This window comes from Sapajus apella, unplaced genomic scaffold, assembly GCF_009761245.1.
Source record: "Sapajus apella isolate SASKATOON/1434 unplaced genomic scaffold, GSC_monkey_1.0 scaffold232, whole genome shotgun sequence".
Classification (NCBI taxonomy): domain Eukaryota; kingdom Metazoa; phylum Chordata; class Mammalia; order Primates; family Cebidae; genus Sapajus; species Sapajus apella.
Genome location: NW_022437172.1, coordinates 358,042 through 384,020, shown reverse-complemented (window position 1 = coordinate 384,020; position 25,979 = coordinate 358,042). Strand labels below are relative to the sequence as shown.

General features: G+C 47.9%; 1 long non-coding RNA gene across 1 annotated transcript; it reads right to left on the bottom strand.

Moving 5' to 3' along the window:
* Nucleotides 1-291: 291 nt before the first annotated feature.
* Nucleotides 292-24,062, bottom strand: LOC116544839. Its single transcript, XR_004266060.1, has 4 exons — nucleotides 23,858-24,062; nucleotides 18,057-18,060; nucleotides 10,253-10,256; nucleotides 292-304 (listed from the first exon to the last, which is right to left on the bottom strand). It is a non-coding gene; the product is annotated as an uncharacterized LOC116544839 (long non-coding RNA).
* Between the last annotated feature and the right edge of the window lie 1,917 nt (nucleotides 24,063-25,979).

The following is a 25,979-nucleotide window of genomic DNA, read 5'->3' as shown; positions in this document are numbered from 1 at the left end:
CATCCTGAGCAGGCTTCAGAGCCAGAGAGGTGAATGAACTATGTCTGGGGTCTAGCTTCCAGGTCTGGGTTCTGGTTATTTCCAATTTTCCTAGAAAAACACAGAGGCTGTAGAACAGGGTCCAGGAGAATAAAGAATTGGAGGTATTTCAAGGGAGCAAACTGAGGGACCCCATTCCCTAGAGGAATGAGGTTGTTCTTTGGGAGTTTGACCATAAAATTGACACATAGAAATCAAAGCAGACAGAGGCCAAGCCATGCTAAAAAGAGAGAGACTGGGCCCCAAGCCAGTAAGGCCTGCATAGCTAAAGGAAAAGATGCCAGTCAGAAGAGGTCAGATCAGCAGAGCCAGTCCTAGGCACATGGCCACACCCATCCCATACTGCTTGGGGACAGAGAGTCCACCATTCCCACTGGCAATGGCATGTCTCTGTTGGGGAGGTGCATGCCTCCTACTGTTGTAGCCTGAGATTTTCAATCATTTGCAATCAGTAAGGACAGGCCCTGGCTTTCAGCCCAGAAGCACAGGCCTGGCTCCTTAAGCATTGTGCCTACTGAAAAGGGACAAGAGAGCAGCCAGCTGCTCACCTTTTTTCTTGTAAATGAACAAATCCACTGTGTTAGTCTGTTTTCAGGCTGCTGATAAAGACATACCTGAGATGGGGCAATTTACAAAGGAAAGAAGTTTACTGGACTTACAGTTCCACATGACTGTGGAAGCCTCACAATCATGGTGGAAGGCAAGGAGGAACAGGCTACATCTTATGTGGATGGTGGCAAGCAAGGAGAGAGCTTGTGCAGGGAAACTCTCCTTTTTAAAACCATTAGATCTTGTGAGATTCACTACCATGAGAACAGTGCAGGAAAGAACCGCCCCCATATTCAATCACCTCCCGTCAAGTTCCTCCCATGACACGTGGGAATTGTGGGAGTTACAATTAAAGATGAGATTTGGGTGGGGACACAGCCAAACCATACCAAACCTTATCAACCACCAGTTTGACACAGTGTGAGCTGATGTGGCATTAATTCCTCCTTCATCACCATGAGACCACCTCTCACAGGTGAAATACAATCAGAAAAGAACCTGGACGGGGTGAGACCATCAGATGAATATCATTTCTTAGGATCCACTGGCCTCCCCAGCGGTGTCCTTGGCATCACCAGAGGCCTCACCCCTTTTTTCTAACTTCCTAAGCTGTGCTGTCCAATATGGTGGCCACTGGCCCCATGTGGCCGTTGAGCACTTGAAATGTGGCCAAACTGAATTGGAATATGTTCTAAGGGTCAAATACATATAAAATTCTGAAGATTTGGTGTGGAAAAAAAAGAATGAAGGCTATTTCATTAATAATTTTCTATATGGATTGCATATTGAAATAATTGATCTATTGGGTCAAATAAGTGACATTAAAATTAATCTCCCCAGTTTTGTTTTACCATTGACCCTACCCCAAGACCTGCCAGAATGAAAATAAAGAACAAAGACAACAAAAAAACAGCTGACAGAAACAGGATCTTGGGAGCCAAATATCAGGTGGGTGAGTGGGCACTACATCGAACAGTGTACCAGGTTGAATAGTGTCCCTCTAAAACTCATGTCCACCTGGAAGCTCAGCATTTGACTTTATTTGGAAATAGGGTCTTGGCCGATATAACTAGATAAGATTTTACTGGATTTGGCTGTTTATAAATGCAGTGACTGTTCTCCAAGGGCATATAAAGACACAGACACATGCGGGAGGAAGAAAGCCATGTGGTGGTGAAGGCAGAGATGGGGATAAAGCAGCTACAAGCCTGGGAAAGCCAGGGATCAACCCAAGGGTGGGGGAAGCATGGAGAACGCCTTCCTGCGAGCCAAAAAGTATCTGAATCAGGTCTCAATCAGTGTAAAGGTTTGTTTTGCCAAAGTCAAGGACACACATGCAGGAGACAGGTCTGTGCCTTTCTCCAAAGGTGATTCTGAGGATGTCAATATTTAAAGGAGAAAAGCAGCCTCGAGGGGAAAGAGGTCGCATAACTGAATCCATATGTTGCAAGAGAAAAGTAGGAGGGGAATGATCAATTATGTATTCCTCTGGAGCTCACCATAAGATAAGGGGAACATAGAGTAACTACTGTAGAGATGTTTTACTTTTTATCTGTAGCTATTTGCTCAGGAGAAAAAAGGAAAAAAGACTGTTTCTCGTATGACTCAGCTTTCAGCTTAATATTTTTTTCTTCTGGCAGAGTGAATTGGGGTCCCAAGTTTTTCTTTCCTTTCTTTCTTTCTTCATTTTCTTTCATTCTTCTCTCTCTCTCCTTTCTTTCCCTTCTTTTCCTCCCTTTCTTCCCTTTCTTTTCTTCTTTCTTATCTCACTCTGTCACCAGGCTGGAGTGCAGTGATACAATCTCAGCTCACTGCAGTCTCAACCTTCTGGGCTCAGGCGATCCCCCTACCTCAGCCTCCTGAGTAACTGGGACCACAGATGCATACCACCACATCTGGCTAATTTTTGTATTTTTCATAGAGAAGGCGTTTCACTATGTTGCCCAGTCTGGTCTTGAATTCCTGAACTCAAGCAATCCCCCTGCCTTGGCTTCCCAAATGGGATTACAGGTGTGAGCCACCATGCCCGGCCTGGGCTCCCAAGTTTTTACTTTGCTTTCACTTTCCCTGGAGCCTTCAGAGGGAGCAAGGCTCAGCTGACACCATGATTCCTGACTTTTGGTCTCCAGAACTGTGGGACAATATGTGTGTCTTGTTTGAAGCCACCCAGTTTGTGATCATTACAGCAGCCGTAGGAACCAATACACTTAGTATGGAAAAACAATGTGAAATTTCACAATAATTTTTATATGAATTAAATGATTGATTTGATAATAATTTGGGTTAATATAAATATATTGGGTTAAATAAAATATAGTATTGAAAGGAATCTCACTTTTTAAAAAAAATTCTTACAAAATACGGTGATTAGAAAACACTAGATTGCATAGATGACAAGTTTATGGCTGGCTGTATGTTTTTGTTGGACAACACTGTTTTAGAGTATACAAAACAAGGGACTCTGAGGTCCCCGTGTGTGAGATGCTGGGGCTCTTCCTCTGGAGAAAAGAGAATGAAGAAACTTTTAAAACAGAAGCCCCAGCTGGGTGCAGTGGCTCACGCCTGTAATCAGTGTAATCCCAGCACTTTGGGAGGCCAAGGTGGGTGGATAACTTGAGGTCAGGAGTTCAAGACCAGCCTGGCCAATATGGTGAAACCCCGTCTCTACTAAAAAACCTGGGCGTAGTGGCGGGCACCTGTGGTCACAGATACTCGGGAGGCTGAGGCCAAATTACTTGAACCTCGGAGGCAAAGGCTGCAGTGAGCTGAGATCACAGCACTGCACTCCAGCCTGGGCTCACAGCACTGCACTCCAGCCTGGGCAACAGGGCAAGACTCTGTTTCTAAATAAATAAATAAATAAATAAATAAATAAAAACAGAAGCCACACAAAGGCAGGAAAGGTTTTTCCACAAAGTCCAGCAGGAGCAGCGTCCCCAAACATGAGGAAATATCAACATTTCAGCCTGAGTTGAGACCTGCAGAAGAACAGAAGGCCCTGGATAGGCTGGCAAGAGGAGTCAGGAAATGCCTTCCACTATAAGTAGGATAAGAAACTTGTGCCACTCCTGACTGGGATGGGCTCTGCCTTTGAGAGCAATCACAGTGCCCAAAAAGGGAACCCTGTCCAGAGAAGGCCAGGGTAGGTGGAAGGCAGGACAGCCACAGGGAATGCTCCTGTCTCCTTTGAGGAGGGCTGGAGCTGGAGCCTCACACCTCCCACACTTTCAAAGGCAGCAACGACCAGCCTGGCCAAGGTTCTAGAATCCTGCCTTCATGCCTTTGCTGGCCGTAGGCTGTGGGAGTGGGATCTTGGGGTTACCCAAACAGCTTAATGGCTGTGGAGTTGGGGACGTGGAGATGGAAGGTGGAGAGAGGGAAGCCACGCGGCTTAGCCAGACCTGACTGATGTTTTCCTTGGCTGGAGCTGGGATTCCTTTCAAGGTTTCCGTCCCAAGATAGCATGGTTGAGCCAGGCAGTGGCTAGATGCTGTATTTCACTGCTTTTCCAGGCCAAAAGGCCAGGACAGGCCAAAAGGCAAGGCCAGAAGTTCAGCCGAATAGGTCAGGCCAAGCCAAAAGGCCAGGCCATAAGGCCAGGCCAGGCCAAAAGGAAAGGCCAAAAGACCAGGCCAGGCCAAAAGGCCAGGCGAAAAGATCAGGCCAGGCCAGGCAAAAGGGCCAGGCCAAAACATCAGGCCAGGAAAAGAGCCCCAGACCAAAAGGCATGGCGAGACCAGGCCAGACCAACAGGACAGACCAGGACAAAAGGCCAGATCAAAAGGCCAGGCCAGGTCAGAAAGCCAGGACAAAAGGTCAGACAGGCCGAAAGGCAAGGCCAGGTCAAAAGGCAAGTCTGGGACAAAAGGTCAGGCCAGGCCAAAACACCAGGCAAAAATGTCAGGCCAGGTCGAGAGGCCAGGGAAGGTCCAAAGGCCAGGCCATGCCAAAAGGCAAGAACAGGACAAAAGGCCAGGCCAAAAAGTCAGGCCAGGTCAAAACGTCAGGCGAAAAGGCAAGGACAGTTCAGGCCAGGCCAAAAGGCCAGGACAAAAGGCCAGATCAAAAGGCCAGGCCAGGACAGACAGCCAGGCCAAAAGGTCAGACAGGCTGAAAGGCAAGGGCAGGCCAGGACCGGCCAAAAGGCCAGGCCAAAAGGCAAGGCCAAAAGACCAGGCAAAAAGGTCAGGGCAGGCCAAAAGGCCCATACCAAAAGTCACAGTGAGGCCACGCCAAACCAAAAGGACAGGCCAGGACAAGAGGCCAGGCCAGGTCAGAAAGCCAGGACAAAAGGCCAGAACAGGCCAAATGCCAGGAAAAAAGTACAGACCAGGCCAAAAGGTCAAGACAGGTCAAAAGGCAGGGCCAGACCATCTCAAAAGGTAAGACCAGGACAAAAGGCCAAGCAAAAAGGTCAGGCCAGGTCAAAAGGCCAAGCCAAAAGGCAAGGGCAGGCTTTGCCAAGCTAAAAGGCCAGACCAAGCCAGAAGGCCAGGACAGGCCACATGGCAAGGACTACAAGCCAGGCCAGTTCGAAAGGCAAGGTCAGGCCAAAAGGCCAGTCGAAACAGTCAAGCCGGGCCAAATGCAAGACCAGGTCAGGCCAAAAGTCAAGACTAGGACAAAAGTTCAGGCCAGGTCAAAAGGCCAGGCTAAAGTCCAGGCCAGACCAGGCCAAAAGTCCAGGCCAAAAGTCCAGAACAGGCCCAAAGCCAAAGCCAAAATGCCAGGCGAAATGGTCAGGCCAGGCTGAAAGGCCAAGACAGGTCACAAGGCCAGGCCAAAAGGCCAGGCCAGAAGGCTAGGCCAGGCCAAAATGCCAGGTGCAAAGCTCAGGCCCGGCCAGGCCAAAAGTTCAGCCCAGGCCAAAAGCCCCAGACCAAAAGGCACAGCGAGGCCAGGCCAGACCAAAAGGACTGGCCAGGACAAAAGACCAGGACAAAAGGCCAGGCCAGGTCAGAAAGCCAGGAGGAAAGGCCAGGACAGGCCAAATGCCAGGACAAAAGTACAGGCCCGACCAAAATGCCAGGCCATCCCAAAAGGCAAGACCAGGACAAAAGGCCAGGCCAAAATGCAAGGGCAGGCCAGATCAAAAGGCCAGGCCAGGTCAGAAAGCCAGGACAGAAGGCCAGGACAGGCCAAAGGCCAGGAAAAAAGTACAGGCCAGGACATAAGGCCAGGCCAAAAGTTCAAGACAGGCCGAAAGGCAAGGCCAGGCCTGACCATTCCAAAAAGCAGGACAAGGACAAAAGGCCAGGCCAAAAGGTCTGGCCAGGCCAAAAGGCATGGACAGGCCAGGACAGGCCAAAAGGCCAGGACAGTCCAAAAGGCTAGTCCAAAAACCCAGGTGAAAAGGTCAGGCCAGGCCAAAAGTCCAGGCCAAAAGTTTAAGCCTCCCCAAAAAGCCAGGCCAAGTCAAAAGGTCTGGCCAAGAGGCCAGGCCAGGCCAAAAGGGAAAGCCAAAAGGCCAGGCAGAAAGGAAAGGCTAGGCCAGGCCGAAAGACAAGGCCAAAAGGTAAGGCCAGGCCAAATGTCCAATCCAGGACAAAAGGCCAGGCAAAAAGGTCAGGCCTGGCCAAAAGGCCCAGGCCAAAAGGCACGGCGAGGCCAGACCAGGCCTAAAGGAAAGGTCAGGATAAAAGGCCGGGAAAAAAGGCCAGGCCAGACAGAAGGCCAGGATAAAAGGCCATGACAGAACAAAAGGCCAGGACAAAAGTCTAGGGCAGGCCAAAAGGCCAGGCAATTCTGAAAGGCAAGGCCAGGCCAGGCTAAAGGCAAGACCAGGTTTAAAGGTCAGGCCAGGTCAAAAGGCCAGGCCAAGAGGCAAGTACAGGCCCGGCTCGGCCAAAGGTCAGGACAAAAGGCCAGGACAGGCCAAAAGGCCAGGTAAAAAGGTCAGGCCCTGCCAAAAGTCCAGGCCTAAAGGCCATTACAGGCCAAAAGGCCAGGCCAAAAGGCAAGACCAGGAGAAAAGGTCAGGACAGGTCAAAAGGTCAGACCAAAAGGCAAGGAGAGGCCAGGCCAGGTCAAAAGGCCAGACCAGTCCGAAAGGCAAGGACAGGTCAGGACAGGCCAAAAGGCAAGACCAGGACAGAAGGTCAGGCCAGGTCAAAAGGAAAGGCCAGGTGAAAAGACCCGGCCAGGACAAAAGGCCCAGACCAAAAGGCACATTGAGGCCAGGCCAGGTCAAAAGGCCAGGATAGGCCAAAAGGCAAGGCCAAAAGGCCAGGTGAAAAGGTCAGGTCAGGCCAAAAGGTCCAGACCAAAAGGCACAGTGAGGCCAGGCCAGGCCAAAAGGACAAGACAAGGCAAAAGCCCAAGAAAAATGGCCACGCCAGGTCAGAAAGCCAAGACGAAAGGCCAGGACAGGCCAAACGCCAGGATAAAAGTCCAGGCCAGGCCAAAAGCCCAGACCAAAAGGTCAAGCCAGCCCGAAAGGCAAGGCCAGGTTAGACCAGGACAATAGGCCAGGCCAAAAGCTCAGGCTAGGTCGAAAGGCCAGGCCAAAAGGCAAGGACAGGCCAGGCAAGGATGAAAGGCCAGGCTAGGCCAGGCCAAAAGAGCAGGCCAAAAGGACAGGACGGGTGAAATGGCAAGGCCAAAAGGCCAGGCCATTTTGAAAGGCAAGGCCAGGCCAGCCCAGGCCAAAAGGCCAGGACAGACCAAAAGGCAAGACCAGGACAAAAGGCCATGACAGGCCAAAAGTCCTGGCCAAAAGGAGAGCCCAGGCCAAAAGGACAGGCTAAGAGGCCAGGGCAGGCCAAAAGTACAAGCCAGACCAAAAGGCCAGGCCAAGAAGCTGGGCCAGGCCAAGAGTCCAGGCCAGGCTAAAAGGCAAAGGCAAAAGGCCAGGCCAAAAGTCAAGGTCAGGCCAGGCCAAAAGGCCCAGACCAAAAGGCATGGCGAAGCCAGGCCAGGCCTAAAGGAAAGGCCAGGATAAAGAGCTGGGACAAAAGGCCAGGACAGACCAAAAGGCCAGGACAAAAGTCTGGGCCAGGCCAAAAGGTAGGGCCAAAAGTTCAGGCAAGTCTGAAAGGCAAGGCCAGGCAAGGTAAGGCCAGGCCAGGCCAAAGGCAAGACCAGGACAAAAGGTCAGGCCAGGTCAAAAGGCCAGGCCAAGAGGCAAGGCAAGGCCAGGTTAGGCCAAAAGGATAGGCCAAAAGGCCAGGACAGGCCAAAAGACGAGGCAAAAAGGCCAGGCAGAAAGGTCAGGCCCAGCCAAAAGTCCAGGCCTAACAGACCAAAAGGCCAGGCCAAAAAGCCATTACAGGCCAAAAGGCCAGGTGAAAAGGCCTGGGCAAAAGTCCGGGCCAGGAATAAAGGCAAGACCAGGACAAAAGGTCAAGCCAGTACAAAAGGCCAGGACAAAAGGCAAGGAGAGGCCATGCCAGGCCAAAAGGCCAGGACACAAGGCCAGGAGAAAAGGTCAGGCCAGGCCAAAGAGTCAGGAAAAAAGGCCAGGACAGGCAAAAACACCAGGTCAAAAGGCTAGGCCAGGCCAAAAGTCCAGGTGAAAAGGCTAGGCCATGCCAAAAGACAAGAACAGGACAAAAGGCGAAGCCAAAACGGCAGGTGAGGTCAAAAGGCAAGCAAAAAGGAAAGACAAGGCCAGACCAGGCCAAAAGGTCAGGCCAGGACAAAAGGCCAGGACAGGCCAAATGGCAAGTCCAAAATGTCAGACCAGGCCAAGAGGCCAGGCCAAAAGGCAAGCATGCAGAGAAGGGTGAACAACGAGTAGAGTCACTGGGGCAAAGGCTGGTGATTGGATGTGGGAGAACAAACAAGAGTTCTGGTTGCCACAGCAGCGACCAGAGGAAACGACCAGAGGAAAAGACTTCGGGGCGAGGACTAGGCTGCCAGCCTCCTTCCTGGAGGTCTCCCTCAATCCTCCTGGACGTACCCTGCATCCTTCTTAAAGCCCCTGCTGACGTGTCAGTCGGGAACTGCTCAAACCTTCCCGGGCGCAGCGCCTCAGTGGCACCTGGCTTCCCACCCGCCCCTGGCGCTCCCTCTCCCGCTTCCTCCTCTGCATCACCGGCTGCCCGAGGTGATCACAACATGGCTGCGGCGCCTGGGCTGCTCTTCTGGCTGCTCGTGCTCGGGCCGCTGTGGCGAGTGCCAGGCCAGCCAGACCCCAGCACTGGCCGGCGCTTCGCAGAAGACAAACTCTGTGCAGATGACGAACGCAGCCGTGAGTGAGCCGGGAAGGCCAGGGGCCCGGGGTCTCCACGGCGGTGCCACCCGGGTTGTGCGGGGGCTGGAGCTCGGCAGCCCAGTGGGCCGGCATGGGGGTGGAAAGCGGGGCAGGTGGGACGCGGGGGTGGGCAGGCTCTGGGTCCCTGTGTCTGCCCTCTCTGGCTCTGCCCGCACCCAGCCTTTCGGGCCTGACTGTGGGGGCTGCACCTCCCACTTGTTGCCAGCAATTTATTTTTCCTCTGCTGAGACGGGGGCTTTCTTGCAGTGGTCCCTGGTTTCCCCAGGAGTAGCTCACAGCATTCCTTCCCCTCCCCCCAACCGCCTGACCTCCGAGGGTAGATGTGGTTGCATGTGGCATGACTGGGCTCCCCACACCGCAGCCAAATGCTTTCTTCCTTGTGCCGCGGGGACCTCGGCGGGTGCAGTACCCCAGCAGATGTGCTGAGGTCTCAGTGGGAGCTTTCCCTGTGGCAGGTTGATGATGGGGCGTCTCTGGAAAGGATCTCTGGGGCTGCCGCTTTGCCCTTTTGCTTCATTGGGATTTGGGCTCATACCGCCTTTTGAACAGGAATTGGGAGTTTAGGTTTGGGACGAGTCTGGGATCCAAGCACTCATTGTATTCCGAGGTCTCTACCCTGACTTTGATCCATCCTGTCATTTCTGTGCTTGGAAGCCTTTTTGCAGAATGCTAAGGAGGGCAGCAGGAAGGCCAAAAGCTTTGGCTCTGCAAAGAGGCCGAGGATCTGCACCGGCCACCTGGGACCGGCAGCCTCCTCTTCTGTGCGCAGAAAGCGGGATTGCTCTCCAGTCCGGGATTGGAGGTGGGCGGTGGGGAGATCTTCAGCCTCAGATGAAGATGGTTATTACGGGAACGATGATAAATAGCCCAAGGGTCTCAAAAGCCAAGATTGGTTTACACTTAGCCACTTGTGTGTTGAAACCTCTTCTCTATGTGTTCCCCGAACCAGGATCATTCTTAGAGCCTTTCAGCTGGTCTCAAACAACCTTGTAACTTATAGTCACTGCAGAAATGGGTTTTCATACTTTGTTTAGCAATGACTATAGAAAAGTATTCATTTTAGAAAGGCCAAGAACCCTATAGTTTAGCCATTTATATTCAAATTTGTTATCAAAACCAAATTTCATAATTTGAACTGTCTGTATCTCTACAACACTCACCAAGAAGAGATCCCTAATGAGTGTGAACCCATTCCTAGAGGTAACCCTCTGGTTGATGTCAATAAGCTGTCAAAAGCAGAACAACTGCCATGGTTTTTCCCTTTAGTTTTCTTGGAGCAAAACCGGGCTGTTATCCATTTACTGTTGGTGACGGCAAGATAGTTGGTATTCTTTGCTTGCAAGCATGGCCCCACCTGGGTTCATCAAAACAGGTTACCTGGAGAATTGTCACATCAGTGATGCTTCTTCAGTCCTGAGGCCTGATGTTAGAAGAGCTCACGGTTGTAACATAACTTGAGAAATGGTGTGTGTTCATGCAGAGGAAACCAAATATAACAGGCATCAACAGGAGCAACGTCTGGATGGGCCTGTGTTGTATAAAGCGTTTTGTAATATGAGTGTGTACAGTGTCCTTGTGTGCTTTTCAAATAGCTGTTCCACTTTTATGTTGGCCTCTGATGTTATTATAAATCCTCTGTGATCTATTCTAAGGGGGAGCCAGAAAAACACTGCCATTTCCAATTTTGATCTTCTTCCCAATCTTAAATTGTCCGTCACCTTAAACCTGGCCTCTCACTCAGTAATGTCTGAACTCCAAAGTTGACATTTTGGAAAATAATCAGAGTCTAGCTTCAAAAAACAAATGACTCCGTCCATATCTATATGTTTGTTTAGCCATTTAGAGACACGTTTGAAATGTATTTTATTTCAAATTGGCTTTTGGAAAAAGTCTTATTTCCATTTTCCTTCGTTGTCTCTGCTATTTAAATATATTTATTTTCCATTTCATCTTACTTTGGAAACTGTTTATGTGGCTACAGAAAGAAAAATACTGCTTTAAGTTTCTAGGTCAATCATGATATAAGCATGCATTTTAAGCACGAAGGGAATTACTGACGTGTTATCATAGTTTGCTTAGTCCTGGCCACGTGAGATATCGACTTTTGATTGTATTTATAGAAACATATACATAAGGGTACTTTTCTTTGTTTTGAAACTTTCTTAATGTTAGATTCAGTAAACATTATTTACTTTCAGAAAATATTGCCAAAAGGCAAGGCCCGGCCAGGCCAAAAGATCAAGTCAGGCCAAAAGGCCCAGATCAAAAGGCATGGCAAGGCCAGGCCAGGGCAAAAGGACCAGCCAGGACTAAAGGCCAGGACAAAAGGCCAGGTGAGGCCAAAAGCCCAGGACAAAAGGCCAGGCCAGGCCAAAAGTCCAGGGCAAAAGGCCAGGAAAGGCCAAAAGTCCAGGCCATGCCTAAAGGCAAGATCAGAACACAAGGGCAGGCCAAAACGTCAGGCCAGGTCAAAATGCTAGGCCAAAAGATAAGGATAGGCCAGGCAAGGACAAAAGGCCAGGGCAGGACAAAAGGCAAGGCCAAAAATCCAGGGCAGTCTGAAAGGCAACGACAGGCCAGGCCAGGCCAAAAGGCAAGACTAGGACAAAAGGTAAGGCCAGTTCAAAAGGCCAGGCCAAAGGGAAAGGACAGGCCAGGCCAGGCCAGAAGGCCAGGCCAAAAGACCAGGATAGGCCCAAAGGCAATGCTAAAAGGCCAGTTGAAAATGTCAGGCCAGGCCCAAAGACAAGGCCATAAGGCCAGGCCAGGCCAAAAGGCCAGGCCTAAAGTTCAGGCCAGGCCAAAAGACCAGGAGAAATGGTCAGGTCATGCCAAAAGGCCAGGCCAGGCCTAAGGGCCCAGACTAAAAGGCATGGCGAGGCCAGGCCAGGCGAAAAGGACAGGACAGGGCAAAAACCCAGGAAAACTGGCCAGGCCAGATCAGAAAGCCAGAAAAAAAGGCCAGGACAGGCTAAAAGGCCATGCCAAAATGTTAAGCCAGACCTAAAGGCAAGGACAGGCCAGGCCTGGCCAAACGGCCCAGCCAAAATGTTAGGCCAGGTCAAAAGGCCAGGCCAAAAGGCAAGGACAGGCTAGGCCAGAACGAAAAGCCAAGCCAGGCAAAAAGGCCAGGCCAAAAGGACAGGGCAGTCTGAAAGGCAAGACCAGGCCAGCCCAGGCCAAAAGGCCAGGACAGACCAAAAGGCAAGACCAGGACAAAATGTCAGGCGAGGTCAAAAGGCTAGGCCAAAAGGCAAGACCAAAAGGCCACGACAGGCCAAAAATCCTGGCCAAAAGGAAAGCCCAGGCCAAAAGGACAGGCCAAGAGGCCGGACCAGGCCAAGAGTCCAGGCCAGGCTAAAGGGCAAAGCCAAAAGGCCAGGCCGAAAGGAAAGGCCAGGCCAGGCTGAAAGGCCAGGCCAAAAGTTGAGGCCAGGCCAAATGTCCAGTCCAGGTCATAAGGCCAGGCCAAAAGGCCAGGCCAAAAGTTCAGGCCAGGCCAAAAAGCCCAGACCAAAAGGCACGGCGAGGCCAGTCCAGGCCTAAAGGAAAGGCCAGGATAAAAGGCCAGGACAGACTCAAAGGCCAGGATCAAAGGCAATGACAGGACAAAAGTCTAAGCCAGGCCAAAAGGTAGGGCCAAAATGTCAGGCAAGTCTGAAAGGCCAAGCCAGCCCCGGCCAAAGGCAAGACCAGGACAAAAAGTCAGGCCAGGTCAAAAGGCCAGGCCAAGAGGCAAGGACAGGCCAGGCTAGGCCAAAAGGCCAGGACAGGCCAAAAGACCAGACGAAAAGGTCAGGCCCGGCCAAAAGTCCAGGCCTAAAGGCCATTACAGGCCCAAAGTCCAGGCCAAAAGGCAATTACAGGCCAAAAGTCCAGGTGAAAAGGCGTGGGCAAAAGGTAAGACCAGGGCAAAAGGTAAGACCAGGACAAAAGGCCAAGCTAGGTCAAAAGGCCAGGCCAAAAGGCAAGGAGAAGCCAGACCAGGCAAAAAGGCCAGGACAAAAGACCAGGAGAGGCCAAATGGCAGGGCCAAAAGGCCAAGGGAAAAGGTCAGGCCAGGCCAAAAGGTCAGAACAAAAGGCCAGGACAGACCAAAAGGCAAGGCCAAAAGGCCAGGCCAGGCCAAAACCCAGGCGAGGCCAAAAGGCCAGGTGAAAAGGTCAGGGCAGGCCAAAAAACCAGGACAGGCCAAAAGGCCAGGCCATGCCAAAAGGCAGGAACAGGACAAAAGGCCAAGCAAAAATGTCAGGCCAGGCCAAAAGGAAAGGACAGGACAGGCTGGGACAAAAGGCCAGGCAAAAAGGCCAAGCCAGGCCAAAAGTCTAGGCCAGTCCCAAAGGCAAGGACAGGCCAGACCAGGCCAAAAGTCAAGACCAGGACAAAAGGTTAGGCCAGGTCAAAAGGCCTGGCCAAACGGAAAGGACAGGCCAGAACAGGCCAAAAGCCCAGGCCAAAAGGCCAGGGCAGGTCCAGAGGCAAGACAAAAAGGCCAGGCGAAAAGGTCAGTCCAGGCCAAAAGGCCAGGACAGGCCAAAAGCCTAGGCCAGGCCAAAAGGCCATGCCAAAATGCCAGGCCATGCCAAAAGCCTAGGTGAAAAGGTCAGGCCAGGCCAAAAGACCAGGCCAAAAGGCCAGGACAGGCCAAAAGGCCCAGCCAGGCCAAAAGGTCAGGCCAGGCCAAAAGGCCCAAACCAAAAGTCACGGCGAGGCCAGGCCAGGCCAAAAGGACAGGCCAGGACCAAAGGCCAGGACAAAAGCCAGGCCAGTTCAGAAAGCCAGGACAAAAGGCCAAGCCAAAAGGCCAAGACAGGCTGAAAGACAAGGCGAGTCCAGCCAGGCTAAAAGGCCAGGCCATGACAAAAGGCAAGACCAGGACAAATGGCCATGCCAAAAGATCAGGCCAGGTGAAAAGGCCAGGCCAAAAGGCAAGGACAGGCCAGACCAGGACCCCAGGCCAGGACAGGCCAAATGGCAAGGCCAAAAGCCCAGGCCAGTCCGAAGGCAAGACCAGGACAAAAGGTCAGGCCAGGTCAAAAAGCCAGGCCAAAAGGCAAGGCCAGACCAGACCAGGCCAAAAGGCCAGGCCAAGAGGCCAGGCCAGGCCAACAGGCAAGGCCAAAAGGCCAGGACGGGCCAAAAGTCCTGGCCAAAAGGAGAGACCAAGCCAAACGGACAGGCCAAGAGCCCAGGCCAGGCCAAAAGGCAAGGTCAAAAGGCCAAAAAAAAGGTCAGCCTGAAAGGCACGGCCAGGCCAGGCCAAAAGGCCAGGCCAGGCTGAAAGGCAAGGCCAAAAGGTGAGGCCAGGCCAAATGTCCAGTCCATGTCAAAAGGCCAGGCTGAAAAGTCAGGCCAGGACAAAAGGCCCAGACCAAAGGCATGGTGAGGCCAGGACAGGCCTAAAGGCACGGACAGGCCAGGATAAAAGGCCAGGATAAAAGGCCAGTACAGACACAAAGGCCAGGGCAAAAGGCCATGACATGCCAAAGGCCAGGACAAAAGTCTAGGCCAGGCCAAAATATCAGGCCAAATTGTCAGGCAAGTCTGAAAGGCAAGACCAGGCCAGTCCAGGCCAAAGGCAAGACCAGGACAAAAGGTCAGCCCAGATCAAAAGGCCAGGCCAAGAGGCAAGGCCAGGCCAGGCCAGGCCAAAAGGCCAGATCAAAAGACCAGGCAATAAGGTCAGGCCCGGCCAAAAGTCCAGGCCTAAAGGCCAGGACATGCTGAATGGCCAGGCCAAAGGGCCAGGCAAGGCCAAAAGGCCATTACAGGCCAAAAGAGCAGGTGAAAAGGTCAGGCCAGGCAAAAAGGTCAGGCCAGGCCAAAAGGCCAAGTCATAAGACCAGGACAGGCCAAAAGGCCAGGACAGGCCAAAAGGTCTGGCCAAAAGAAGAGCCCAGGCCAAAAGACAGGCCAAGAGGTCAGGCCAGGCCAAAAGTAGAAGCCAGGCCAAAAGGACAGGCCAAGAGGTCGAGTCCGGGCCAGAGCAAAAGCCCAGGCCAGGCCAAAAGGCAAGGCCAGGCCAGGCCAAAAGGCCAGGACAGGCCGAAAGCCCAGGCCAAAAGTTGAAGCCAGGCCAATGTCCAGTACAGGTCAAAAGGCCAGGCCAAAAGGCCAGGTCAAAATTTCAGTCCAGGCCAAAAGCCCCAGACCAAAAGGCATGGCGAGGCCAGGCCAGGCCAGCATAAAAGGCCAGGACAAAAGGCCAGGCCAGGATAAAAGGCCATGACACGCCAAAAGGCTAGGACAAAAGTCTAGGCCAGGCCAAGAGGCAAGGACAGGCCAGACCAGGCCAAAAGGCAAGACCAGGACAAAAGGTCAGGCCAGGTCAAAATGCCAGGCCAAAAGGCAAGGACAGGCCAAAAGACCAGGTGAAAAGGTCAGGCTAGGACAAAACGCCAGGCCTAAAGTCCAGGCCAGGCCAAAAGGCCAGGTCAGGCCAAAAGGCCAGGCAAAATGGCCAGGAGAAATGGCCAGGCCAGGTCAAAATGTGAGGCCAAAAGATCAGACCAGGACAAAAGGCAAAGCGAGGCCAGGCCAGACCAAAAGGCCAAAAGGACAGGCAGAAAGGCCAGGTCAGGCCAAAAGTACAGGCCAAAAGGTCAGGCCAGGCCAAAAGGCCCAGACCAAAAGGCACGGCGAGGCCAGGCCAGGCCTAAAGGACAGGCCAGGATAAAAGACCAGGACAAAAGGCCAGGCCAGACCAAAAGGCCAGGCCAAAAGGCCAGGCCAGGACCAAAGGCCAGGCCAGGCCAAAAGGCCAAGGCAAGTCCAGACCAGGCCAAAAGGCAATGCCAGGTCAGGCCAAAAGGCCAGACAAAATGGCCAGGCCAAAAGGCCAGGCCAGGCCAATAGGCCAGGCCAAAAGGCATGGTGAAGCCAGGCCAGACCTAAAGGACAGGCCAGGATAAAAGGCCAGGACAAAAGGCCAGGCCAGACCAAAAGGCCAGGACAAAAGGCCACGAGAGTCCAATAGGCCAGGACAAAAGTCTAGGCCAGGCCTAAAGGTCAAGCCAAAAGGTCAGACAAGTCTGAAGAGCAAGTCCAGGCCAGACCAGGTCAAAAGGCAAGACCCAACAAAAGGTCAGGCCAGGTCAAAAGGCCAAGCCAAGAAACAAGGACAGGCCAGGCCAGGCCAAAAGACCAGGACAGGCCAAAAGGCTATTACAGGCCAAAAGGTCAAGCGAAAATGTCAGGCCAGGACAAAAGGCCAGGATAGGACAAAAAGCCAGTCCAAAGGTCAGGCCAGGCCAAGAGGCCAAGCCAGGCCAAAAGGCCAGGCCAAAAGGCAAGGCCAGGCCAAAAGACAAGGCAAATCCAGACCAGGCCAAAAGGCAAAGCCAGGCCAGACCAGGCCAAGGGGCCAGGTCAGGCCAAAAGGCCAGGCAAAATGGCCAGACCAAAAGGCCAGGCCAGGCCAAAAGGCCAAGCCAAGAGTTGAGGCCAACCCAAAAGGCCAGGCAAAGCCAGGCCAAAAGGCAAGCACACAGAGAAGGGTGAACAATGAATGGAGTCACTGGGGCAAACGCAGGTGATTGGATGTGGGAGAACAAACAAGAGTTCTGGTTGCCATGGCAGCGACCAGAGGAAACGACCAGAGGAAAAGACTTCAGGGTGAGGGCTAGGCTGCCAGTCCCCTTCCTGGAGGTCTCCCTCAGTCGTCCTGGATGTCCCCCAGATCCCTCTTAAAGCTCCTGCTGATGCGTCAGTCAGAAACTGCTCAAACCTTCCCAGGCGCCACCCCTCAGTGGCACCTGGCTTCACACCCGCCCCGGGTGCTCCGCCCCCGGCATACTCCTCCACATCACCGGCTCCCCGAGGTGACCACAATATGGCTGCGGCACCTGGGCTGCTCTTCTGGTTGCTCGTGCTCAGGCCGCCGTGGCAAGTGCCAGGCCAGCCGGACCCCAGCACTGGCCAGCGCTTCTCGCAAGACAAACTCTGTGCAGACGACGAATGCAGCAGAGTGAGCCTGGAAGGCCAGGGGCCCGGGGTCTCCATGGCGGTGCCTCCCGGGTTGTGCAGGGGCTGGAGCTCCGCAGCCCAGTGGGCCGGCTTGGGGGTTGCAAGCGGGACGGGTGGAACACGGGGTTGGGCTGGCTCCAGGTCCCTGTGTCTGCCCTCTCTGGCTCTGCCCACGCCCAGCCACTCAGGACTGACTGTTGGAGCTGCACCTCCCACTTGTTGCCAGCAATTTATTTTTCCTCTGCTGAGACGGGGGTTTGCTTGCAGTGGTCCCTGGTTTCCCCAGGAGTAGCTCACAGCATTCCTTCCCCAACCCCCAACCGCCTGAGCTCCGAGGGTAGATGTGGTTGCGTGTGGCATGATTGGGCTCCCCACACTGCAGCCAAATGCTTTCTTGCTTGCGCTGTGGGGACCTTGGCGGGTGCAGTACCCCGGCAGATGTGCTGAGGTCTCAGTGGGCGCTTTCCCTGTGGCAGGTTGATGATGGGGCATCTCTGGAAAGGCTCTGTGGGGCTGCTGCTTTGCCCTTTTGGTTCATTGGGATTTGGGCTTATATTGTCTTTTGAACAGGAATTGGGGATTTAGGTTTCGGATGAGTCTGGAGTCCAAGCACTCATTGTATTCTGAGGTCTCTACCCTGACTTTGATCCATCCTGTCATTTCTGTGCTTGGAAGCCTTTTTGCAGACAGCTAGGTAGGGCAGCAGGAAGGTCAAAAGCTTTGGCTCTGCAGAAAGGCCGAGGATCTGCACTGGCCACCTGGGACCGGCAGCCTCCTCTTCTGTGCACAGGAAGCTGGATTGCTCTCCAGTCTGGGATTGGAGGTTGGCGGTGGGGAGGCCTTCAGGCTCAGGTGAAGAGGGTTAATTCAGGAATGATAATCAATACCCCAAGGGTCTCAAAAGCCAAGGTTGGTTTAGACTTAGCCACTTGTGTGTTGAAATCTCTTCTCTATGTGTTCCCCAAACCAGGATCATTCTTAGAGCCTTTCAGCTGGTCTCAAACAACCTTGTAACTTACAGCCACTGCAGAAATGGGTTTTCATACTTTGTTAAGCATTGCCTATAGAAAAGAATTCATTTTAGAAAGGCCAAGAACCTATAGTTTAGCTATTTATATTCAATTTTGTTATCAAAACCAAATTTCTTAATTTGAACTGTCTGTATCTCTACAACACTCATCAAGAAAAGAGATCTCTAATGAGCGTGAAGCCATTCCTAGAGGTAACCCTGTGGTTGATGTCAGAACAACTGCCATGATTTTTCCCTTTAGTTTTCTTGGAGCAAAACCAAGCTGTCATCCATTTGCTGTTGGTGATGGCAAGATAGTTGGTATTCTTTGCTTGCAAGCATGGCCCCACCTGGGTTCATCAAAACAGGTTACCTGGAGAATCATCACATCAGTGATGCTTTTTCAGTCCTGAGGCCTGATGTTAGAAGAGTTCACGGTTGTAACATAACTTGAGAAATGGTGTGTGTTCAAGCAGAGGAAAACAAATATAACAGGCATCAACAGGAGCAACTTCTGGATGGGTCTTAGTTGTGTTGTATAAAGTGTTTTGTAATATAAGTGTGTACTGTATCCTTGTGTGCTTTTCAAATAGCTGTTCCACTTTTTTGTTGGCCTCTGATGTTATTATAAATCCTCTGATCTATTCTAAGGGAGAGCAAGAAAAGCACTGCCATTTCCAATTTTGAGCTTCTTCCCAGTCTTAAATTGCCCATCGCCTTAAACCTGGCCTCTCACTCAGTAATGTCTGAACTCCAAAGTTGACATGTTGGAAAATAATCAGAGTCTAGCTTCAAAAAAAGAAATGACTCCCTCCAAATCTATATGTTTGTATAGCCATTTAGAGACACGTTTTAAATGTATTTTATTGCAAATTGCCTTTTGGAAAAAGTCTTATTTCCACGTTCCTTCGTTGTCTCTGCTATTTAAATATATTTATTGTCCATTTCGTCTTACATGGTAAACTGTTTATGTGTCCACAGAAAGAGAAGTACTGCTTTACAGTTTTTAGATCAAGCATGATTTAAGCATGCATTTTAAGCATGAAGCGAATTACTGACCTATTCTCATAGTTTGCTTAGACCTGGCCACATGAGATGTCGATTTTGATTTTGTTTATAGAAGCATATACATAAGGGTATTTTTCTTTGTTTTTAAATTTTTTTAATGTTAGATACAGTCAACATTATTTACTTTCAGAAAATATTGTCTTGTGATGTAATTGAATCTATAGTAGGGTGTGATAGATATACATTTCCATTAATCTATCCAGACACTGTACAAAGAGAACAACTTGGCTGCCAGTGGAATTGACAGTGTTTACTGCTACCTAGTAGCGATTACAGCCACTTGAAGGTAGAGACTTTTACTGGTTAGTTCAAGTTAATTGGCCCCTTGGGAGTTCCTAAGTACTCTGGTTCCCTATTACCTCTTCATGTAGCCATGTTAAGCTAGTCATCATCTGGGCTTGCACTTACCAATTTGCAAAAGGAAGCTTTTTATGAATATGAAACAGAAAAGATTGAGGAACTGGAAAGTTAGAGAGGGAATCAAGAGTTTCCCTTGGATAAGAAAAGCCATGTGTGGTAGTTGACACATTGCTTTTTGTTTCTCGGTATTATCCACAGAGAAAAATAGAAAAGATTTTCCTTTCCTCTGTCTACTTGCAGAAAATATGATTTACAGCAGTAAAGCTCTAAGGATTTGAGATACTTTGAGCAAATAAAAGAAATTCCAGAGTACTGGAAAAACTTGGTTGTTATTTATATTGGGATTCTTTTATTTTCTGATAAATCAATATGGACTGTGAACATTGAATCTTGATAATCTGGCTATTTTTTCTCTCTCTTTTTATACAGTGTTAATGTACTGGGGTGAACCTCTAGATTTCACAGGCCTGAATTGTAGTTTTGTGAATTTTACAAAAGGTGACCCTGTGTATGTCTACTATAAACTGGCAGGAGGATCACCTGAAGTTTGGGCGGGAAGTGTAATACTTTATTTACTTAATTTTTATTGGCTTGTTTAGCACTGTATATTTAAATGACTGTGTTTTTTTGGGACCTTTGATGGAATTTACCTGTCCCCTCTGCCCGACTGTGAAAAAAGATGGCCCTGTGTCCCCAGTGGCCTTGGGTCTGCACATAGTAGGGGCTCAACAGAGCCTTCTGAAATAGAACTGATTCTAGCAAGTTCCCCTCAGTGTCAACCTCTAGGACCCTGCATACATATTAGAAGTTGAAATGGTAAGCTGAAAAATTCTTTACTTCATTGCTTTAAAAAGGAAGGATTCATGGGAATTAGACTTACTCCTGTAAACTATGTGTGAGAGAGTGTTTAATATTTAAACTTTAAACATGTAAATTTAAAGTTGATTTTGGCCAGGCACGGTGGCTCATGCCTGTAACCCCATCAGTTTGGCAGGTCAAGGTGGGAGGATTACAAGGTCAGGAGACTGAGACCATTCTGGCCAACGTGGTGAAACCCATCTCTACTAAAATACAAAAACTTAGCTGGGCGTGGTGGTGTCTGCCTGTAGTCCCAGCTACCTGGGAGGCTGAGGTAGGAGAATCACTTGAACCTGGGAGGTGGAGATTGCAGTGAACCGAGATCAAGCCACTGCACTCCAGCCTGGTGACAGAGCAAGACTCCATCTCAAAAGGCTAAAAAAAAGTTGATTTTATGTGATTTCTTTGTTTATATTAATATTTATGAAAAAGTGGCAGTCTTGGGAATAGTTCCCTAATCATCTGTGTTATTATTAGTCTGTAAAAAAGCAAAATGTATGTTTCATGTGTGCTTTCTTGTGTGTTTTCTTGTTTGCAGCTTTGGGGTCATCCTTGTCCTGCTTTTCAGTCACTGGGTCTGGAGGTTACCCCAGCAGCTCTGTTCCCAGCTGATTTTATGGGTGCCCTGATATTAGACATGGCAGTCAATGACTGCATCATGCTTTGGTGTTTTAATGAGATTTACTGGGAGTGACCTCTGGTTGAAAGGCTTGTCTTATGAGTTATTATCCTTTTCTCTTTAGACAGTGTGATGTGAGGACTCTGTCTTTACTTCAAGTAGTAAGGGTCCTCTATGTCTTTAGGATTGTCCCAACTTAGAGAAATACCCATTCCAACCATGAAAGCTGTCACTCTCAATAAAACACCAAACAAACAAACAAAGAAACAGAAAATAGGCTTGAGAAATCCCCTTGGGAAAACAGACTCATTTTGTTGGCATTCCAGGTTCCCAGGGAATAATCTTGGGAAACAAAAACTGTTCAGGTTCATCCTATTTAGAGAGCATCCCAAGTGACTCACTCCATACCAAGACAAATCTATTCTCTTTCTTTCAAGTCTGCCTAAGGATATTTGTTGGTAGTCTTTACTCTTGGAAATGTTTTTCCATGTGTCTAGGCTGAGTTTTTTCTAGAAGAGTTAAGTTGTTTTTTCCACTCCTTATCTTTGACCATTTGGATGAACGAACTTGACTTACCATTTTCCTCCCACTGCAGTTTTTCTTATGAACGCATTCAGCTCTGGGTGTCCTATCAGTCTTTCTGGGTCACAGCTCTCATCCTGCCTTCTTAAGGAAAACTGCCTTCAGCACCCAGCCAGAAGGGATCTTTACTGCCTGATGATTGTTACGGTGGCACTTTGTTTGCACTATTCATGTGGCATTTGCTTTACTGCTTTGTATGGCAGTTAATTTGTGTACTGTCTTAGCTCACATAAAGTCGAGGACTCTTTAATGGAATGGCTCATGCCTTGTCTGTCTTCCTTTTCAGTATTTCCTTATGGGGCAATGACATTTATTTATATTTATCCTGATATTAACTTATCCAGAATTTGTTCTCTTAAGGCTATACTCTACTTACCCCCAGCACCCCCCCAAATGAAATCAACAGTACTTTGGCAGAAGAAAGATTACTTCTTGTCATGCGGGCCTACAATTCTGCAGCTTTTTTCTTTTCTTTTTTTTTTTTTGTCAAATGATAAGAAATGAGATGCCACCTGTGGTCTCAATTGACAAAGATTAAGGAAGGTAAATGCATAGTGTTTCCCTTCCTCTGGTTTGTTTCCTTTTTCCAGGTTCTCCCTTAATAAAATAATCTCCCCTCTAACTTGATGAACCTTCTTCTTAGGAAATTAAAAACTCTTTCTTCAGCTTCCAAAATGATTCTTGTTTCTGTTTCTTAGTTTTCATTCTGCAGTCTTTTTTGTTTCTTAGCATTTTAGACTTGATCTGCCAATAACACAAAGTTTAATTGCCCTTATCTAATCTTCATGGCAGTATTTTACTACTAATACTGGTTTCCGCATAGTTTTCAGATAGAACAGGAACCCTCATCAATAGAAGTGTTTTATGAATTAGTGATAATATGGCCTATTTTTCTTTTTGTGCATTTGATTTACAAGTCAGCCTCCTCCCTTAACGATTGGGAGATCTACCTCTTCCTTTCAGACAGTGGCTAGTAAAAGACTGTGTTTCTCAAGAGGGTACGTTTTACATACCTTAGATGCTAGTGCTAAATATGAATGGAATTATTTTCTGTAGAGATTTGGTTTTCATGAAACGAAAACTTGGTGTGCAGATTAGTGTGCATTACATTGTAATTTTATTTTGTCTCCAGACACCTGTAATGTCATTTTGGAAAATGACAGTATAACACATAATATCAGCAAATATGGCTGATCCTAGGGCAACAAAGGTTTGAACTCTGTGGGTCCACTTATAGGCAGATTTCTTTCAATAAATGTATTATAAAATTTCATGGAGGTTTGTGATAATTTGAAAAAAACTCCCAGACTGCATAGCCTAGAAATATTGAAAGAATTAAGAAAAAGGTATGTTATTAATATATAAAATATATGTAGATCCTAGTGTATTCTTTATTACCATAAAACATACACAAATCTATATAAAAAGTTAGAATTTATCAAAACATACACACACAAACTCAGGTCTTACATGGCACCTTTTGCAGTCAAGAAAAATGTAAAACATAAAGATAAAATATTAAATCGTAATTGCATGAATTAATTGTACTACATACTGTACTGTAATATTTCATAACCACCTACACTTGCTATTCTGGTGAGCTCAAGTATTGTGAGTATCCACTTAAAATGCTATGTGACACTAATTATGCCACGTGAGCAATTCATTTCTCCAATAAATTGTATAGTGCTCAAAAAGTGATCTCTTGTGGTTCTCATGCACTTTTTGTGTTTAGTGCAATACTGTAAACCTTGAGTAACACTCTGAGACCCATACGAAGTGTCACTAGTGATGTTGGAAGTGCTATCAAGTAGCAGAGACAAAAAGTAATGACATTACAAGAAAAAGTTGAATTGCTTGATATGTGCCGTAGATTGAGGTTTGCAGCTGTGGTTGCAAGATTAACAAATCTAGCATAAGGACCATTATAAAAAAAAAAAAGGAAATCCTTGAAGCTATTATTGCAGCTATGCCAGCAGTCATGAAGATCTTACACTTTTTGTTTTGCAAAATACCATTTTATGTACTATTAAAAATATAGCTTTTATGTGGTTATAGGCTTGCTGTTAGAAAGGCATACCTATAGATTCTAATGTGATTTAAGTCAAAGCAGAGTCATTGTATAACAACTTAAAGCAAAAGGAAAATGAAGGGTCTAATGCTGGAGAATTTAAGGCCAGCAAAGGATGGTTTGATAATTTTAGAAAGCCGTTTGGCTTAAAGAAAATCAAACCAACAGCAGAAGCAGCTTCTGCCAACCAGGAGGCAGTAGAATAGTTCCTAGACACCATTAAGAAAATCATTTAGAGAGGCTATGTGTCTGAACAGGTTTTTAATGTTGACAGAAGTGCCCTATTTTGGGGAAAAAAATGCCATAAAGGATATTTGTTGATAAGGAAAACAAGTGAGGACTAGGATTTAAAAGAGAAAGGGATAAGCCAACTCCATTGTTTTGTGCAAATGCAGTCGGGTTTATGATCAGGACTGCTTTCTGCCTTTATTTATAAATCTGCTAACCCCTAAGCCTTGAAGGGAAAGTTGAATACCAGCTGCCCCTATTTTGGATATACAATAAGAAAGTCTGGACAATGACAACCCTTTTTCTGGATTGATTCCATCAATGCTTTGTCCCTGAAGTTAGGAAGTAACTTGCCAGTAAGGGACTGCTTTTTAAAGTCCTTTTGACATCAGACAATGCCCCCAGCCATCCACAACCTTGTGAGTTCAATACCAAAGGAGTTGAAGTGGTCTACTTGCCCTAAACACAGCATCTCTAATTCAACCTCTGGATTAGTAGGTCATGAGGAACTTTAAGGATCATTACTCACTATAGTTTGTGGAAAGGATTGTCAACACTATGGAAGAGAATGCGAATAGAAAGAACATCATGAAATTCTGGTAGGATTATATCATTGAAGATGCCATCATTGTTACAGAAAAGACTGTGAAAGCCATCAAGCCCTAAAAAATAAATTACTACTGGAGAAAACTGTATCCAGACGTTGTGCTTGATTTCATAGGATTTATGATACAGTCAGTCAAGGAAATCATGGAACAGATTGTGGATATGGCAAAAAGGTGAGAATGAAGTGTTTCAAGATGTGGATCTTGGAGAAATTCAAGAGCTAATAGACACCGCACCAGAGGAATTAACAGGAGACAACTTGATGGAAATGGGTGCTTCAAAACTAGTGCCAGACAGTGAGGAAGAAGACATAAAGGCCAGAAAACAAGTCAGTATCAGGCAATCTGATAGAAGGGTTTCAGTTATTAAAGACTGTTATCAACTTCTGTTATAACATGGACCAATGTCTCATATGGGCACTGAAAATAAAGCGAACAGTAGAAGAAGAATTGGTACCATACAGAAACACTTTTAGAGAAATGAAAAAGCAAAAGAAGCTAGACAGAAATTACATTGCACTTCCATAAAGTCACACCAAGTGCGTCTGCCTCCTCTTCTACCTCCTCTGCCTCTGCTACCACTGAAACAGCAGGACCAACCCCACCTCTTCTTCCTCTGCTTCACCCTACCAGTATGAAGATGATGAGGATGATTATCCACTTCCAATTAATGATGAATAGTAAATATGTTTTCTCTTTCTTTCGATTTTCTTAATACTTTATCACCCAGGCTCGAGTGCAGTGGTGCCATCATGGCTCACTACAGCCTCACTGCAGCCTGAATCTCCTGGGCTCCAGTCATCCTCCCACCTCAGCCTCCCCAGTAGTTGGGACTACAGGTGCATGGCACTGTGCTCAGCTAGTTTTTTAAAAAGCTTTTTGTAGAGACAAAGTCTCACTATGTCACAAGGCTGGTCTGGAACTCCTGAACTTAAGTGATCTTCCTGCCTCTGCCCAGTGTGATTACAGGCATGATCCACGATGCCTGGCCTTAATAACCTTTTTTTTTCCTCTAACTTACTCTATTGCAAGAATAAAACATATACCTATAAGATGTAAAATATGTATTAATTGACCATTTATGTTATTGGTAAGGCTTCTGATCAATAGTAGGCTATTCGTAGTTAAGTTTTTGTGGAGTCAGAAGTTTTATGCAGATTTTTGACTGTGCTCCTAACACCTGTATTGTTTAAAGGTCAGCTGTATTTGCCTTTTATTGTAGTGGTTATGTATTTTAGATTCTTTTTACTTATGACATGGCTCTTGTTTATTGTTTAAGAAATACTTATGAGTCCTGGGTTATGACCAATGCTATGAAAAGTGCAGATACATTTTTGCTAGAGGTTACTTGGAATCGTGTTTACAACCAGCTTTGCTATGCATAGCTCTAATCATACAAAATATACAATAATATTCCCTTATACAGATCTTTTATCTACTTCTAAACGCTAATTTTACATGTCCTGCATTTAGAATTAAGCCGAATGTAATAAAAAAAAATTCCACAGTTTTAGAAACGTTGGCTTAACAAGTTCTGTAATTAAAATTTCAGAGTAATAAGTAATAATCTTGGTGTAATTATAACAGCAACTATCTACCTCTCTTACTTATACCTACTTACCTATGTATGTGTATATTTTCTATACTAATAAGAAGTCTCTTGTTTATATTTCTCATACAGATTTGATTGATATTTGTCCCTTTTGCCCATTCTTTTGTATAGGTTGTCACCTTTTTGGATATTTTTCAAAAGATTTAATCCAGGTAGTTCATGAATATACCAAAGAAGAGCTACAAGTTCCAACAGATGT